Consider the following 16,829-nt stretch of genomic DNA (forward strand, 5'->3'; position numbering starts at 1 on the left):
ACAAACAAAAAATCAAATTTGTACAGAACCACAAAAGATCCTGAATAACCAAAGCAATCAAGAGAAAAAAGAACACAGCTGGAAGTATCATACTCCTTGACTTCAAATCATACTACAAAGCTACAATGATCAAAACAGTATGGTATTGGCAGAAAAACAGACATACAGACTAATGGAAGGAAATTGTGAGTCTAGAAATAAACCCACATGAATATGGGCAACTAATTTTCAACAAAGGCACATCCAATGGAGAAAAGAAAGCATCTTCAATAAATGCTGTTGGGAAAATTGGAAAGCCACATGCAAAAGAACGAAACTGGACTGCTATTTGATACCATACACAAAAATGAACTCAGAATGGATTAAAGACTTAAATATGACCTGAAACAATAAACACAGAGAAGAAAACATAAGTACTAAAATTATGGACCTCAGTCTCAGAGAGGAATTTATGAACTTGACCCCAAAGGTAAGAGAAGTAAAAACAAAAAGAAATGAATGGGATTTCATCAAACAAAAAAGCTTCTGCCCAGCAAAAGAAATCACCAATGAAACGAAAAGGTAACCAACCAAATGAGAGAAGATATTTGCGAATCGTACCTCTGATAAGGGGCTAATATCCAAAATACATAAAGAACTCATACAACTCAACATCAAAAAACCAAACAGTTCTATCTAAAAATGAGCAGAGTACTTGAACAGTTTTCCCAAAATACAAATCTAAACCACAATGAGGTGTTACTTCATTCCTGTTAGAATGGCTATTATCAATAAGACAAGAAATAACAAGTGTTGGAGAGGATGTGGAGAAAAAGGAACCCTCAAACACTGCTGGTGGGCATGTAAACTGGTGCAGCCACTACGGAAAACAGTATGAAGGTTTCTCAAAAAGTTAAGAATAGAGCTACTATATGATCCATCAATACCTCTTCTGGGTCTCTACTGTAAAATTTGAAAACATTCATTCATAAAAAAAATATGTAGTCTATGGCCATGCCACCCTGAACATGCCTGATCTTGTCTGATCTAGGAAGCTAAGCCGGGTCGGGCCTGGTTAGTACTTGGATGGGAGACCACCTAGGAATACCAGGTGCTGTAGGTGTTAAAAAATATATATATGTGTATATATGTGTGTGTGTGTGTACACGTACACACACATACGCACACCCTTATATTCACTGCAGCATTATTCATGGTGGCCAAGACATGGAAACAACCTAAGTGTCTTTTGATGGATGATAGCATAAAGAAAATGTGTACATATATACAATGGAATACTATTCAGCCATGAGAAAGAATGAAATACTGCCATTTACGACAACTTCGATGGATCTTGAGAGTATCATGCTAAGTGAAATAAGTATGATGGAAAAGAGCAAGAACCATATATGATTTCATTCATACGTGGGATATAAAACAAAGCAACAGACAAAGCAAACAATTTCATAGACACAACAGCATGAATGTTTCTAGAGGGGAAGGAGGATGGGGGGAAGATTAAGAGGGTAAAGGGGGTCAAATATATGGTGACAGAGGGAGACTAGACTTTGGGTGGTGAGCACACAATGCAATATACAGACGATGTATCATAGAACTATACACTTGAAACTTATATAATGTTATTAACCAATGTCACTCTAATAAATTTAATTTTAAAAAGTTACTGTGATTTCTCTTTTAAAAAAGATTAACTAAATTCCTTCCAGATGCCCTCTTCAATATCCACCCCAAAGCCTTGCCTGTCCATATCTTGCACTAAGGAAAGCACCAAGCCATGTACTCGGTCTGAGCTATAAGGTGTCAAAGAGGTGTTAAGGAAGATGAAAACTCCTGAAGAAAGGAGATTATCAAGCCGGCAGTATAAATTTAAAATCCCATACCACTGCAAAATTTGTGAAATTGACTTTTCCACTGCCTGGTTTACCACTCTCAGAAACATTCATAATATGTTTTTTTTTTTTCTGAGAAATGAGGGTACCCCTCCATACATAGAACCCCAGCCCTTACAAAGCTGTAAAGGAGGGTCTATGCCTCAATTTTGTTTTCTCCCTGCTCTTGTTGGAAATGATACAGCTGCTACTCTCCCATGCTTCCTCATATACTAAGAAATATGGATCAAACCATTTGAAGTAGTGGCTGTTCTAAAACGGAATCACTGTCTGGCCTAGAGACGTTTCCTATGTGGGACAAGGTCTTCCTTCAGGAATGTATTAAGCCACAGTTGGACCCCAGTGACTTGAGCTGGGTGGGTCGTAATATAGTAAAGACTCAGCTTGGAGATCAGTACACTCCTTCCATCTTGCTTTCAGCTGAAATTCCTGTATGAGTGTTGTTTATGATCTGAAAAGCAGGCAGGGCACACACCATCCACATGGAGTGCCATCTTGGCTTATAAACCTGAAATAATGGAACAGGTCATTCTCTGCCTTGGGGACTTCATCACTCTTCTGGTCAAGATGGACAATATGATCTGTATCTGTGAGAAAAGAGTTCCAGCCTGCGTTTAGGAGGAGGACATTATTTCCAGCCTAGAATCAATTGATAGAACAGAGATTTACTTAAAAGGCCCTGCAGTTTATTAAAGGCCTTTCTCTGTTTACTGTATGGTGCCTGGGACCACTAATTGGACTTTCCCCCTTTAGCCTCTCAGTTCATTTCCCTTAGAAAACTCTGCTTGACCAGGCTCACATTCTTCTACCTTTTATAGCCATTTCTTATTCTAAGAGGGCACTAAACACATTGCCAACACTGCACCTGTGCATGGATAGGGTTCCTCTTGCTTTGGCAGCCAAAGAAAGACACTGCTATGGCTAGGTAACTTTTGTCCCTGTACATCTACTCTCTAACAGACTCTTCTGTGGCTTCCTACTGGCAGGGAGTAGGAGCTCCCAGAAATTTTCCAAGATCATATAACATGAGAGTGTAAGACATTTCTTTGTTTGTGAAGCAGGCAAAGAAATAAGGACGACTACCTGTGTCAGGCACATGACGGGCATACTGCTAACATTGGCCACTGATTGTCACAACATTCCCATCGATCACTATTATTACCATTATCACACTGAGGTACTGAGTCTCAGTGATGTTAAGTAATATGTCCAAAGGCTGAAATAAGGCAGATCTAAGACTCAACCCAGGGCTGTATTACCCTGAAGCTAGGCTCTGTCCACCCAACCATGCAGGACAGAACTGTTAACTGCCTATTATGTATGAACTATTTATTCTTCATTTGGGGTAACTGTATTTTTATGTGGGGAAAAGTAGGTCATGTGGATTCAAGGCGAGGCTCAGTTGCTTTGGAGGTATTTAATTACCAAGAGTTGGGAAATTCTGAGATAAATACATGACAGAGAGGCCAAGGAAGGAAAAATGAGGCAGGGAACAAACCAGAACTGTACCAGGAAAAACCAACCAGTGGGAATGGCGACATCAGGCAGACTGGGATGCTGTTCTCAGGGATTCTGAGGCACTAGCTCGCCCTCCATCGGGACACTGAGGGCTGTTTCATCACCACAGCCCTCTGCTCTCAATCTGTGTGATCCCACGGAACTTTTGTTTTTAAGTTAGTTTTCTAATGTTAAATCATTTTTACTGTTATTATTACAACATCTCACAAAGGTGCCTTTTGGCAGATGAAAATCTTAGCACATGTTGCTCTATCTGGCATAGGCAAAGAAGTTTCTTTTAAGGTATACATCCTATTCTCCATTAAAAATCCTACCAGTGCATCTGATAGCTCTCTTGATAATATATTTTTCATGTGTTATAATATCTCACAGATAAAATGTGTCTTAACAGTCAGCTGGGTCACCCTACCAAATGGCTGCCTCTTTGGTGTTGGAAAGTTGTGAGCATGTCGAAAGCACTGGGGTTTGGCTGTGTTTTCTCTTAAATCTCATGAGAGCTATGTTCTAGCTAATATTTTACCTTCCTTACCTGGCTACTCACGTTTACATACCTTAAGGTGAGATCTCAGAAAGGGGTAACTGTTGTGCAATGGGGCTTGAGCGACCTATTTTATTAGCTCATATATGTGCTCGTAAGCCAGGAGATTCTATAGTTAAATACAAGTAATCTATAAAATTAATCCAATTGTGGGGCTGACCTTTGAAATCATAAGAGGCAGGTAAAGAGAAGAATGGCTCAACAAGGTAAGCCAGGACCATCCCTTCTCTCCTACTTCTGTCTACTGCTACGCAATCCTGCTTATTGGAGCCATGGCTGCAGTCTCAAAGGGCTCTGACATGCATCTTTATTACACCATCTATTTCCTGTTCACAGGTTCGAATGTGCCCCAAACCAGAGGCTCTGCTGGGGAGGGGAATTATTAGCCATCTTTGTGTTTCTGGCGCCTATCGGTGTGTCAGAGTAGGTATGTTCAATAAACCTTTTTAAATAAATGATCAGAATAAAAGTTCTAATGCTGTATCTAAACTATAATAACATTTCACTATAATTTTAAGAAATTAGTTGAACATATTCTGGTTTTGGTTTCATCATAACACAGAATAGAATCCTTAAGACCTCTGTATCTCTCAAGTAGCTCAATGCTGTCCAGTGACCCAAGAACAATGCCACCCCTGTGTAAAGGGCGAGTCTACCAAGATAACAGTTCCCACAGCACCTAAGAAAGAGAAATGCCCTATGAAGATGCCAGCATCTCAGAAGCCTCTATGCGTTAAGGCCCTGAAAAGAGACTGTTTGAAATGGTCAATGTCCTAAAATCATGATTTCACTTCACAGTGGAGAGTGGTTTAGTTCTAGGGAGCAGCTTGCTTCCTAGAAGACCAGACTCAATAATAACAAGTGGAAGAGAGAGGTGGAAAGGCAGAGAAGGGCCACGAATCTGCAGGCGAGGCACTCTAGGTCGATGTGTTTTCCCCAAGACACTGGGTTTCAATTCCGATTCTTCCTGTCCTCCGGAGCAGAGAGACTGTGGCTCTTCAGTTCAGAGTGTGTCCAAAGCTGGCTCTGAGGAGGCCCACAGATGGCCAGCTGCACAGTCCCAGGACAGGCTTGATCTCTGGGCCATTAAAGTGATTTTCAACGTCTGCGGGCTATGGCCACAATCAGACTATCAAAAGGGACAAACCCACACCTCAACAAAAAGCTCTCTGAAACAGTTTCCTTTTAAAGATGCAAAATCTCATAAAGAGTATTCTCTTAACTAGCTGAAGATATATTTTTGGAAAAAAACTAAAATCGCCACCAGCTATGTCCAAACAGACCACTTGATACTCATATCTATCACAGTCATACTTTTGTCTTTATCTGTTAGAGGGTCACTAGGACTGGACTGGAAAAGAAACATCAGTGCCTAAGGGCAGAGGCCCTAGGAGGTGGATGGAATGAGTGCTGACCAGACATGGGAGAGCTCTTTCTAAAGAATGGTGCGCACCGTCAGCAGCAGTGCCCGGCTCGCCATAGGCGGCCATCCACGCGCTCATTCCAAAAGGGGAAACCAGACCTCTCTACCACCGACGGGCCATTAGGTAGTGCTTAGGTCCCTGGGGGTGGGGGCTGTGGCTCAAACTAGCATGGATCCAGACAGTCCCTAGGACCACGTGTAACCCTAGCTCTGCCTAAGATAAAGCTAACTAGAATCCTGCTCAGTCCTCTGACTTTTGGGTTAGGTGTTGAAAATTCAGAGTAATGTAAACCCTCTTTATGATTGCTTTCTTTTTCATTATTATAGCGTAGAGCCGGCAGGGAGTCATGAAATTAACGGGTGACTTCATATCCCATCCATGCAGGCTGAGGAAAAAGCAATGCCAAATTTAGCCAAGTACTTGCAGAGATTTAACAACGCTTCAGAAGAGCTGGCATGCAGGGCATGTCAACTCCCCCAAGCCTAGTCTGCTGAAGACGAGAGAGAGAGCCAAGCCCTTCTTACTATTGTTTTCCTAAATCTCTCTAGTTAGGAATACATTCCAAATGGGCCATCCTGTCCTATCCCCACAGAGAAGGAGACCAGACCATCGGCCAGTCAGGAGAAATAACCCTAACTCACTCTCTCACTGATTATTCCAGCATTTTCTGGAATCTCTACCAATGATAATCACATTCGATATTCCTGTAATTCTTTTAAATAAAAAGTTTCCATACATTTTAGCTTATTTGCTCTTTACAACAACCTTATAGAGAGGAACAGGTCTCATTTTTTCTATTTTATAATTTTATAAGATGGGGAAACTGAGCCTTAGAGAGGTTAATGACTAAAAACTGGCAAGGATAAAGGCTACAAAACTAGAACTCAGTTTGGCATCTTCTAAAGATTTATGCTTGTTCCATTTAGACCCAGCTGAATTCTTTGAGGCTGTGGTTACCACAGAAGGATGAGCATATTTTGGGGGTGCAGGGACAATTTATTGTGGTACAGGGAAAAAACACTAGAACTTCTGTTCTTTCTTAGTCTTGTCTTCTAAAATGTTTTGTAAATGTCCATTCACATGCACAATATTAGTACAGGGGTACCTACATGTGCACGAGTGCCTACATATTACGAAGTATGTGCTCACAGTTTTAATAAGGGTAGGCAGTAAGATTTAGAGACCACTGCTGTTCATTGTGGTTTTGTATCTCTTTTATTAGTCTCACTCACTCTATTTGATCTCCTACAGGGAACAATAAAACTGAGATTAACTGTATGTCAACATCATGTCTTTTCTTCTGACTTTAGTCCAGATTAGTGGTTGTCAACTGGGGTGATTCTCCTTAGGAGTCATTTGACAATGTCTGGAAACATTGTTGGTTGTCACAGCCTGGGTAGGAGTGTGGACTGACATCTAATGGGAAGAGGCCAAAGATATTGCCAAATATCTTACAATGCAGAGGACAGGGCAGCCCTCCACAACAAATAATTCTCTAGCCCATAATGTCAACAGTGCTGAGCTTGAGAAACCTGGGCCTAGAAGTTGTATCAAACTATTTCTAATCTTTCACTAAATAGGCCAACCAATCCACTGCATACTCTGATCGTGGCTTGATTGGATTAGGTGCATTAAGGATAGAGCAGTGAGCTCATAAATTTTCACCTTCATTGCTAAGGCAAGACATCCTGACAAAATAGAAATGCAATATATGAAAGATAAACTGAGAATTGCCATGCCGAACAGAGAGCTGTTGGCTTATCCAAAGAAAAAAATCCAAAGAAGATGTTCAGATGCTGAGTGATGAACTAGTTTCAGTGCTACGCACTAAACAGATGTACCATAAGTCACGGCACGTGACATCGAAATATTTCATCATCTTATGGCACAAATCCACTTAGACGATGACTTTGCTCATTCTCTGCAATGCAACTTAAAGGCAGCCTGCACATACCCCCATGTTTGTCTTGTGTGTGAACCCTACTATTAAACCAAAGTAGAAATTAAAGGAGACCACAAATAAGTTTAATGAACTGTTTTCCTTTCACTTATCTTTCCCTAGCTGGGTGCTAGAAGCCTGCTGGTAGATGGAATAGCCCTGTGATATTATTATAGTTGGTCCTCTCACTAAACCCAGAGAGAAAACCCAGAGAGTTGAAGACACAACATGGAAAAGTACATCATCTTTCTGTGTTCTCAACCCTTCTTTTTTTCCAATTTCTAAAAACATCCCATCTGTGATCTCTAAGGCTCCTTGTCAGGGCATGCCTTTCCAAAACCGTGTTTGCACATGCTCAAACTTCCTGAAAGCATTTCTGTGCCTATACCAAATTTTATCCAACAAGGCAAAACCAAAACTGCTCATCCACAATGATATGTACATTTAGCCCCAAAATTTAAAAGTCAATCATTTTATGTGTCGGTTCAGTCCAAAGTGGTTCCAATTTAGATATATAAGAATTTTCCTGTTTATCTCTCCTACCACAGATAATTCTGCTCAAACTGTCAGTACAAAGAGACAACCAAGTGTCTCTCTTTCGTTATACCCACACTCCATGCAGGGGCAAGGCAGGTAATTTCTTACAAGGTCTGTGAATCGTAGCTGTAAAAGCAGCAAGAGAATGAAAATGTCAGCCCAATCACCTCTAGGGTCTTTTATAAAAGAATAATAAAATGAGACAGTACAGAAAGAGAGTAGGCGAACAGATTTATAAGTTAGAGGTAGTTACACTGGGTGCCAGAGAACAACAATAAACATCTCCCTTGTATGTAATAATCCCCGTCTCCTCCAGGCTACTTGCATGGTATAGTTTCCATTTGGAGGAACATAGCAAGGAACTGTTTTAGTCTTATTCTTAATAACATAATTTTAGGCTTGATTTTATTTGTGACGATCAAAAAGAGAGTTGATTCACTGCAGCATTATTCAAAATAGCTGAGACATGGAAACAACCTAAGTGTCCATCAGTAGATGAATAAAAAAGATGTAATAATAAATTACCACTCAGCTATAAAAAAAGAATACAACCTTGCCATCTGCAACAATATGAATGGATCTTGAGGGTATTCTAAGTGAAAATAAGTCAGATGGAAAAAGACATAAACTATATGATTTCCCTCAGATGTAAAATCTAAACAAAACAAAACAAACAAAAGCAAACAAAAACAGATACAGAGAACAGATTGGTGGTTATCAGAGGGAAAGGGAGTTTGGAAACCAAATGGGTAAAGCAGGTAAAATGTATAATGATGGATGGAAACTAGACTTGGTGATGATCACTTTTTAGTGTATACAGATGTTGAATTACAGTGTTGTACACTTGAAATATATGTTATATAATGTTATATGTCAATACTGATATTAGATGTCAATATTACCTCAACTTAAAAAAAGAGCTAAATTGTGGTGAGTATGCAGGTTTTTCTTCAGCCCCAGAGTGGTAGTGATGACCTGGTTAGACTAGAGTCTCAGCATTTCTCTGAGGATCTTTGAAACCACCTGATCCACTTAAAAAAAAAAAGCCGAGGAGAAAATGAAGAGAGAGTCCATTTTATATTATTTATAGTCAATTCAGTGGTTATTATTCTCTTCCTCAGTGCTTTTTGATGATTTCCACCCTTCACATATCAGTGATGAAACCTCTTTAATCTATTGCTCTCTTTCCAAAGGAACGTTCCCAGCTCTGAGATCACTGCTAAGAAATTGGGGGGCATGTAATTCCTAGGAATAAAAATGCATACAGGGCATGCATGCATATTTAATAAAAATCTTATTTGTGGAGCTAAACATATAGCACTCTTCCTCTTTACCAAGTGCTGACAAGTTGAGGTTGCAGAGAATGGAAGCTATATAGCACAGCAAGTACATGAGGCTCTTGTGTCTTCTGTATAGAGTGTATACCAACTGCACTGATTAGTGCGTGGCCTTGATCAAATTTGCTTGACTTCTGTGTGCCTGTTTTTCCATCTGCAAAACAATAACTCCTCATAGGCTACTGTGAGGATTAATGAGCAATATACACAGAGAACCCAGACAGTGCCTGGCAGAGTGAGCTCTATGTGCCAGCTCTTATTCTATGTGTTCTCCTCTGCTATTTTCTATGAGTTAGTTTGACAAGGGCTACTGTGTAAAGTAGCTAATCACACGGGGGGTGAAATAAGAGTTACATACTTCAAGGTTTACTTGGTTTATTCCCTATTTTTATTTGAAGAAAAGACTTCCATAGAGAAGGGGGCTCTCTTGGTTTTAAATATCGACAGCCCCTTGTCATGGTATTTCAGCAGCATGGAAGGTGGTTGCCAGCTCTCCACAACAGAGCAAAGCCAGTAAGACTTTGGTTCTTACCTACAGCAGCCTGTTATTCCCCGTCTTCCCCATTTCCCCAGGTGCCCGGCACAGCCTGCTTCTCTGAGGTTTGAACTGCCCTGGAGCCACTTTCCCTGTAACATGTGTCCCAGTGTTACTGAGCCTCCCAATACCAAGTCCCCAAGAAAGGTGAAACCAGCTAAAAGGCAGGCAGGTTTGGAGTAATTCAGGTTAGCAAAATGGTGGTGGTGGGGGGAAATTTTATGGCTGGTCTCTCTCCAACATGATCTTTCTAATCCTGACTTAGTTCTAGAAAACAGGGAAACGAGAATCAATAAGCTGTTATCATTCTATTACAGTCGATATCAGCTATTCCTTGGTCACCAGGCTGAGCCCAGTCCAAGAAACCTACAATGGGTTAGCTTCTTAGAGATAAACTCTTTTCCTAAAGTCCCTGTTAGAGTTGACCTCATCACATTTTTAGGTTGGAGTTTTGAGTAGCTACCAAATGCCAAGAGGATTACTCTTTCTGGAATTCGCTTCCATAGTATTCCCGGCTTTATTAACCTTGAAAGAACATGAAAAATGAATGAAAACATTTAGGCCTTTGCCTGTAAAACAGCCCTGATTTTGTCATGTTTTTTTGAGGAAAACCCAAACCCACTGAGACCCTGAGTTCTCCTGCTACCCTTAGGTCGTTGCCTGGTAGCACAGGTCCTTAGTAATTGGGGGCCCTTACCTTTTTTAGCTGGGTTCACCTTTCTTGGGGGGTTGGCTTTGGTAGGCCTTGTAACACTGGAATGGCAGTAGCTTTGGAATCTCAGAGAAGCAGATCGTCCTGGGTAGAAGGGCCTGAGTTCTTCTGGTGACAGGGGCTACTTAATATAAAACAATTACTGAAGACCTACAGTTTCAGGCAAGGATCTAAAAGAAATCAGGCTACACTATGAAATAATAGTGATAAAGTGGAAGTAATCTTGATATTTCACAGAAGTACAGAATAAAGAACTCAACCAGTTAATAGGCACACCCGGGACAGTTTCATGCGATTAATGGATAATCACAACGAGCTGGGTAAGTACAGAAAAAATAGAGGTAAAGAGAACATAAGAGGCCAATAGAAATTCTAACTCAGTTGTAAGGATTTTTCTAGTGACTATCCTAGCATGGCCCCAAGAGAGTTTGTTCTGTAGTGAGACAGAACGGGGGCCCCACACTCCCTTCTACTGAAAGGTGTTCCAAAACTTCCCCTTTATACAAGGAGAGGCCTCTGAGAGGGGTGAGCCTTTTTCACGTTTTGTGAGTGCTCTAACTATACCAGTCTCAATGTTGGGAGGACAACGATAACATCTAAAGCAAGGGTGCAGTTAGCCTGCGCCAAGGTTTGGGTGTTGGCGGTGACTCAATCTCTTGCTCATTGTCTTTCTTGGAGGCCCATTAAAGTGCCTCGGAAATATTCAGAAAATGTTCATAAAGTATGCAAAGCTACGTAGAAGTTCACCCGCAGGAAGTAAAAGGGAGATGATGTTCACATGTCTGGCAAAACCCGGAAGTAATTGAAAGAGAGGCACATATACCTGGAGCCCCGCCTCTCTTCTCAGGTATATGGAAGGCGTTTATGCACAAAAGCCTATCCCCTCCAGAATATCAGAGGGGAAGAGACAAGGAGCAATTGTGAGAAAAGGGGTGTCAGCAGCTAACACACACAGTTGAAAATTATGGGCACTAATGAGAGAGGACACAGCAGCCCATGGCCTAATCTAGGCAGGGAATGCCAATTTGACTTTCTTTCCCCTTGTTTCCTTATGACTAATCTACTCGTTGGCACTTGCAGGGTGCCTGGCTGGATCTGAGTTGCAGGGTAAGGACTGGTTTTGGAGTCTTGATGAAGTTTTAGAGCTTTGTAAGAGGGACCGGAATTCGGAGAGGAAGGATTCTTCCTGAAATCCCCTGCCTGGCTGTTATATTTAAGAGTTGCACATGGGCTCTTTTGAAAGTGTATTTTTCTTCTATTCATACCTCAGGAGGACACTTGTGGGATCCGTGTCCTATATAGCACCATCCTGCCCTATTTTTCAGTATAAAAATAGAGTGGCCCATTTGCATCGTTGGTACTGTTTCCATGTCTTGTCTGCACCACAGGATCCCTCCTAGGGAGTATCTAAATTAGGGCAATCACTCGGGAATTTATGAGAAAAAAAGAGAATGGATTTCAAAAAGTTTCAGAAAGAAACTGAGACCCAAAGGGAATCCTCCAGGGTCTTTGGTATCTTTGCCACCATACTCCTTTAGATGCTTCAGCACACTGTTCTAAACAACAAAGGCTCTCCTCTCCTTTATTGCTGGGACATGGGAGGGCAACGGCAGCAAAGGTTTAAATTAGAAAGTTACATACATCTACCCTTCCTTATCGTTGATTCTTAGTCAACTTATTGTCACTTACTGCATCCCTCATATCCCAATTCTTTTTCTCCTAGCCTTTTGCAGGCACCTGGATATTGAGTGACTTCAGAGAGTGGGGAGCAATAGATTACAGACTTGGGGCGTGGGTGAGAATGAGTAGGCCAAGAGAGGTCACACGAACTCTCTATAGGGAGAGATTCTGAACCAGCAGTGCCCTAAGGACCAAAATGAAACGCATGATAGTGTTCAGGCAGAGCTGTGAGCTACGTAGGGGTGCGGGCCCTCTGACAGGGGCATCTGGTTATCCAGAATGCCAAGAGAACCCAGCACTCTGTTGCCATATTATTCTGTGGGGAAACCAAGTATTCCTCAAGTCCTGGGAGGGCCAGGAAGGATTTTTTAGCAACAGACACCCAAGTTCCTAGAGCCCAGGAGGAACACACTTGGCACTGAGTGCTCCCCCACCAAGGTGCCCTCTTTCGGCTCAATTCAGCATCAAAGCTTGGCTGTGCCCCTATGGCTGGCATGCTGACCCAGCACAGGAGGCCACAGCTGCAAGGGCATAGGCTCATCCCTCTAGACTTCAGTGTCCAAGCAGAACTGGATATCCTAGCTCAGCATCCAGGTCACAGCAAAGACGGCCCAGGAGGCACAGGAGGCACAGGAGAGACGTCAATCAGGGAACACAGAGCAAGAACCTTCAGTGTCACCAGAAGCAAGGTTACTGTACCTTAGGCAAAAGCCTCAAGGCAGAGGAGAGAAACAGAACTGCTCCCACTCCCCAAGGTAACCCTCTAATGTCAGAGACAGAGGAGGAAGGCCCCCCAGCTATGTGTCCCCATGGCAGGCATTGCTTAGTGTGGGACTTCAACCCCTCCATCTGTTCAAGCCCTCAGGCTTCTCACACTGGCTGAGCAAATGTGGGACACAGGTGACATCTTTCTTGCTCTTTTCTACCCACAGTTGCTACAAAGCAAAACATCTTCCACCTCCTGAACAGGGGCCTTGCCATTTATGGGAATCTATATTTCAGGTATAAACACCCTGCTCCCCATTTTAATACCTCTTCTTTCTCCCTGTCCAACCTCAACCCACAGTGGTTTTAAACCCACTCCGAGACCAGCCTGAGCTACCCCCTTTTCCCACCCCCCAGTCAGGAAAAAGGGAAGGAAAAGAAAAACTCAGAAACCTGAAGGTTGTTTGGAATTTATTCTCTTAAATAAAAATGGTAACATTTGTTTAAAAAAAATTAAAAGCACAACACCTTAGTTTCACAGTAACCGCAAAAACAAAGTTACACAATTAAATAAAAAGAAACTCACAAAGAAACACGCCCAAAACTCACAACAGCACAGGTTAAAAACAAGGGCAAAATAAAGGCCTCAGGGAAGGCCAGAGGTGGACAGAGGATGCATTCCTGGGCACAGCTTGTCCTCCCTGTTCCAGCTTCTTTGTATCACTGCTGTGGGAACCAGGCTTGCCGCCTGGCTCCTGCCCCCACCCTTCCCTCTAACTCCCAGCTGAATGCCCAGGAAAAAAGGTAACCCCTAATTCACCCGACGGGCTTTCAAGGCCACACTGGGGCCCCTTTTAGGAGGTTCCACTGTCCTACAGAGATACACTGAAAACCAAGAGACAGCAGCAAGTTGCAATAACTAGCCCAGTGGAACCAGAATACGAGCCTGAAAGTAAGATGGAGGCAAAGTGGGGTGTTTGGTTCTCTGTGGTATTCCACGAGCAACAGAACCCCTGCTTTCCTAGTTTGCTCTTCAATCAACTTTCTGAAATTGGAGTGTATACTGCCCATTTTCTGAGCTACCCACCCCTCAAGTCTCTACCTCCACAGGTATGGTGGCTGCTCTGTCCCCTCCCAGTCCTGACCAGAGCACTGAACCAGGCCAGTGGCGTGCCTCTCAAATGTACAATGCCTTGGTTTTCAGAACTAAGGAACAAGAAGCTTTAGAAACAGCTTCATTATTATTGTTATTATTATTTAGTCACGATATGTAAATATCTACTCATATGTATGAAATTAAACCTATATAAATAGATATGTTTATATAAATATCCACATATCATCATCCATAATGACTCTTGGGGTAAGACTGGGAAGTTAAGCTGGATTGCAAAATCTCTGCTCTACTAATAGGTTTTCCAGAAATGCCTCTAAGGGATTTATATGGGAAGCAGTGAGATTTCCTAACTTCCTCCTGCCAGATAAGAACCCCAGGATACACTGGAATCCCTTGTACAGGGTAGCCATTCCAGCTGGTGTGTGAAATACCTTCATTTACTAATGCCCATTCAGCATCCAAACTATGGAAGCTAATGGTGATCACGCAAAGGGTGTCTGGGGACAGGGAGCAGGCATGTGTCATGTATTACTCTGCTAGGTAGCTTTTTAAATTAAGATCACCTTTTCCATAAGACAAGATGGAACACAAAAGTTTCTCCCATCCCATCTCTGTTGCCTATACTAGAAGAAAAGCTCTTCTGTTTTTGTTACGATACCCCATTGTCTTTATGTAACGGAGACAAGAAAAGGGATCTCCAAAACCTGCAATTCAGGGTCTTATATCCAAGAGGATAAGATCTCATTTGGGGTTTTTCTTTCTCTGCCTGTTGTTGTCCAAACTTTTCCTGAAGTCAGGGTGGAACTATGAGGCCCAGGTAAGAAAATCCGTCCCAGGTCCACTAATCTGTAGCAGTAAATATAAGAAGCTTAGAAACAAAGTATTTACAGATTTTGAGAAGAGAAAAGAGAGTTTGTATATTAAAAGCACATTCAAACAAAAATGCTGTAAACAATGTCCTCCAAACACTGAATTAGGCAGCAGTTACAGATTAGGTTACCAGACAACCAGACAACACTATAGAGCAGGCCTAGAGTCTTTTTAACTTGTGGGTTGTGTTTGATTTTTTTTTGGCAATAGCACTAATTTTGGCATATGGGGGAAAGAACAGAAAGAAGAAGAGGGAAATGCCACAGAATAAAGAGGAGGTGCAGAGCAAAAGCACAGCAAAGTGAAGTGCCAGCTACAGTCATAGCTTTACCAGCTCTGCCTCCTGAGGGATGGTTTATTTATACATAGCAGAATCAAGTTCATCATTTACAACTTTTTTTTTTGTCTAGAGTGCAGCAGAGAAGACGTACCATGGATCTGGGTTAATGACTATTATCTACGACACACATTCAAGAGCGCTGTCAAACACCTGAGTTTTTCTGAAGCTTTCAAAAGGAAATTCTAGTTAATCAATCAAAGCTTTAGTTTGGGATTTAAAGAAGGAAATCCCTATAGAAGGAGAAAAAGCTATTTCATGCCAACGATAAAATACCACCTATAATTCTGTTCCTTTTCTACAGAGGCTAGCAAAAATTAGATACTTCACAGGAAAAGTGCTGGTACTTAGGAGCGTGTTCAGGCTCACAGCTGTCATTTCCAAAAGTTTAAGTGACAAGAGGTGGATACAGACTGAATCTCATTGGCCCTAAGCCCTGGCCTTCCTGCTGCCTAGAAGGTTACTTAAACTGGGGGACAGTGCCTGTCCCGTTCACCTAGGGGTTCGAGTGGTGTGTGACACATTTGGGATGCCACATCTTGTACCCCTTGTGTGATCACAGGCGAGTCATCTTCAGAATCAAGAACCATGGGGACAGATACATCTTCAGGGCCTTTTTTTTTTTTTAAATTCTTTAAGGACATTGACAACTCTCAACACTCTCTGCTTTGTAGAGTGTTCTTCTCCTTCTCCATGGAATGCTTAATTCTCTACAATTCATAAAAACCCGAAATCCATTATGCTTTCAAATCAGACGATAAGAATGGCAACCAGATGGGAAAGTGAACAAGCCCAGGTTTCTCAAGAACAACCTGAAGTTCATTGTGTTTAATTCTTTTTAAAGAATGTTCTGTACTCTATTCCTAAAAAGAATTTCATTTCTTTGAGCTGTTTTACCGAGTAGCCAAATTCCTTGGGAAATCCCTCTCGTATGGAAAAAAGCCCAAACTTGATAAGGTGGTACTCTCACCTGAATGCAGAGCCCAAGCCTCTGTCTAGATCCCTTTGAGTTCTCTCCGGCAGCGGTTCCCCCAGTGCTCTGCAAAGGGCTTTTATTACTTCATGAGAGACAGATTATAAAGGGTTTCGAGGCTATAGATGGTTCCAGTCATTCATGGCTTAAACATTATAACAAAATGTTGGTACAACCTGCAGGGCACTTAAAAAAGAGCTTCCTCAGATTATAAGGGTACACACAGTAGAGGAGACTAATCCAGCTGGGGTTTCACTGCACCCCGGGGGTACTACTCAGCTTCTGGCATGTTCTCCCTCTGTCAGAATGCACACCATGAGATTCATATTAGTTCTTAAGCACGGGGAAAGGGCAACTCTGGGAACTTTTCATCTGAAGGCCAAGTGGGTAATAATTCTCTTTTCCCATGATGGAAATTCTAACACCAACTCCTCCTCCATAGTTTCTGGCATAAGCCAATAATCTTTAGTTTTTACATGGTAATTTTTATGAGTTTGTAAATGGTTGCTTTAGATATATTTGCTTTGAATGAGAGGAAATGTGTAATAGACAGAAACATGGCCCTGTTGACTTCCTCTTTCACCAGACAGCGACCCTGGGTGGTGAACAATGTGGGCTGCACTGAGGGCATCAGGACTACTAAGCAATTTGTGGACCTGTCTCACAGGCTAGTTTAACATGGAACAGAGAGAAAGGCAATTTTAAGGAAAAAAAAAAA

At 41.9% G+C, this 16,829-nt stretch overlaps 1 protein-coding gene and 1 pseudogene across 8 annotated transcripts in view; one reads left to right on the plus strand and one right to left on the minus strand.

The window, feature by feature from the left end:
• MICAL3 (microtubule associated monooxygenase, calponin and LIM domain containing 3) overlaps positions 1 to 16,829 on the minus strand; it is a 188,963-nt gene that overhangs the window by 57,255 nt on the left and 114,879 nt on the right. The gene's annotated exons all lie outside the window — the stretch shown is intronic.
• LOC120607493 (uncharacterized) lies at positions 984 to 1,102 on the plus strand (annotated as a pseudogene).

This window comes from Pteropus medius, unplaced genomic scaffold (genome assembly GCF_902729225.1).
Source record: "Pteropus medius unplaced genomic scaffold, Ma_sr-lr_union100, whole genome shotgun sequence".
In the NCBI taxonomy this organism is placed as follows: domain Eukaryota; kingdom Metazoa; phylum Chordata; class Mammalia; order Chiroptera; family Pteropodidae; genus Pteropus; species Pteropus medius.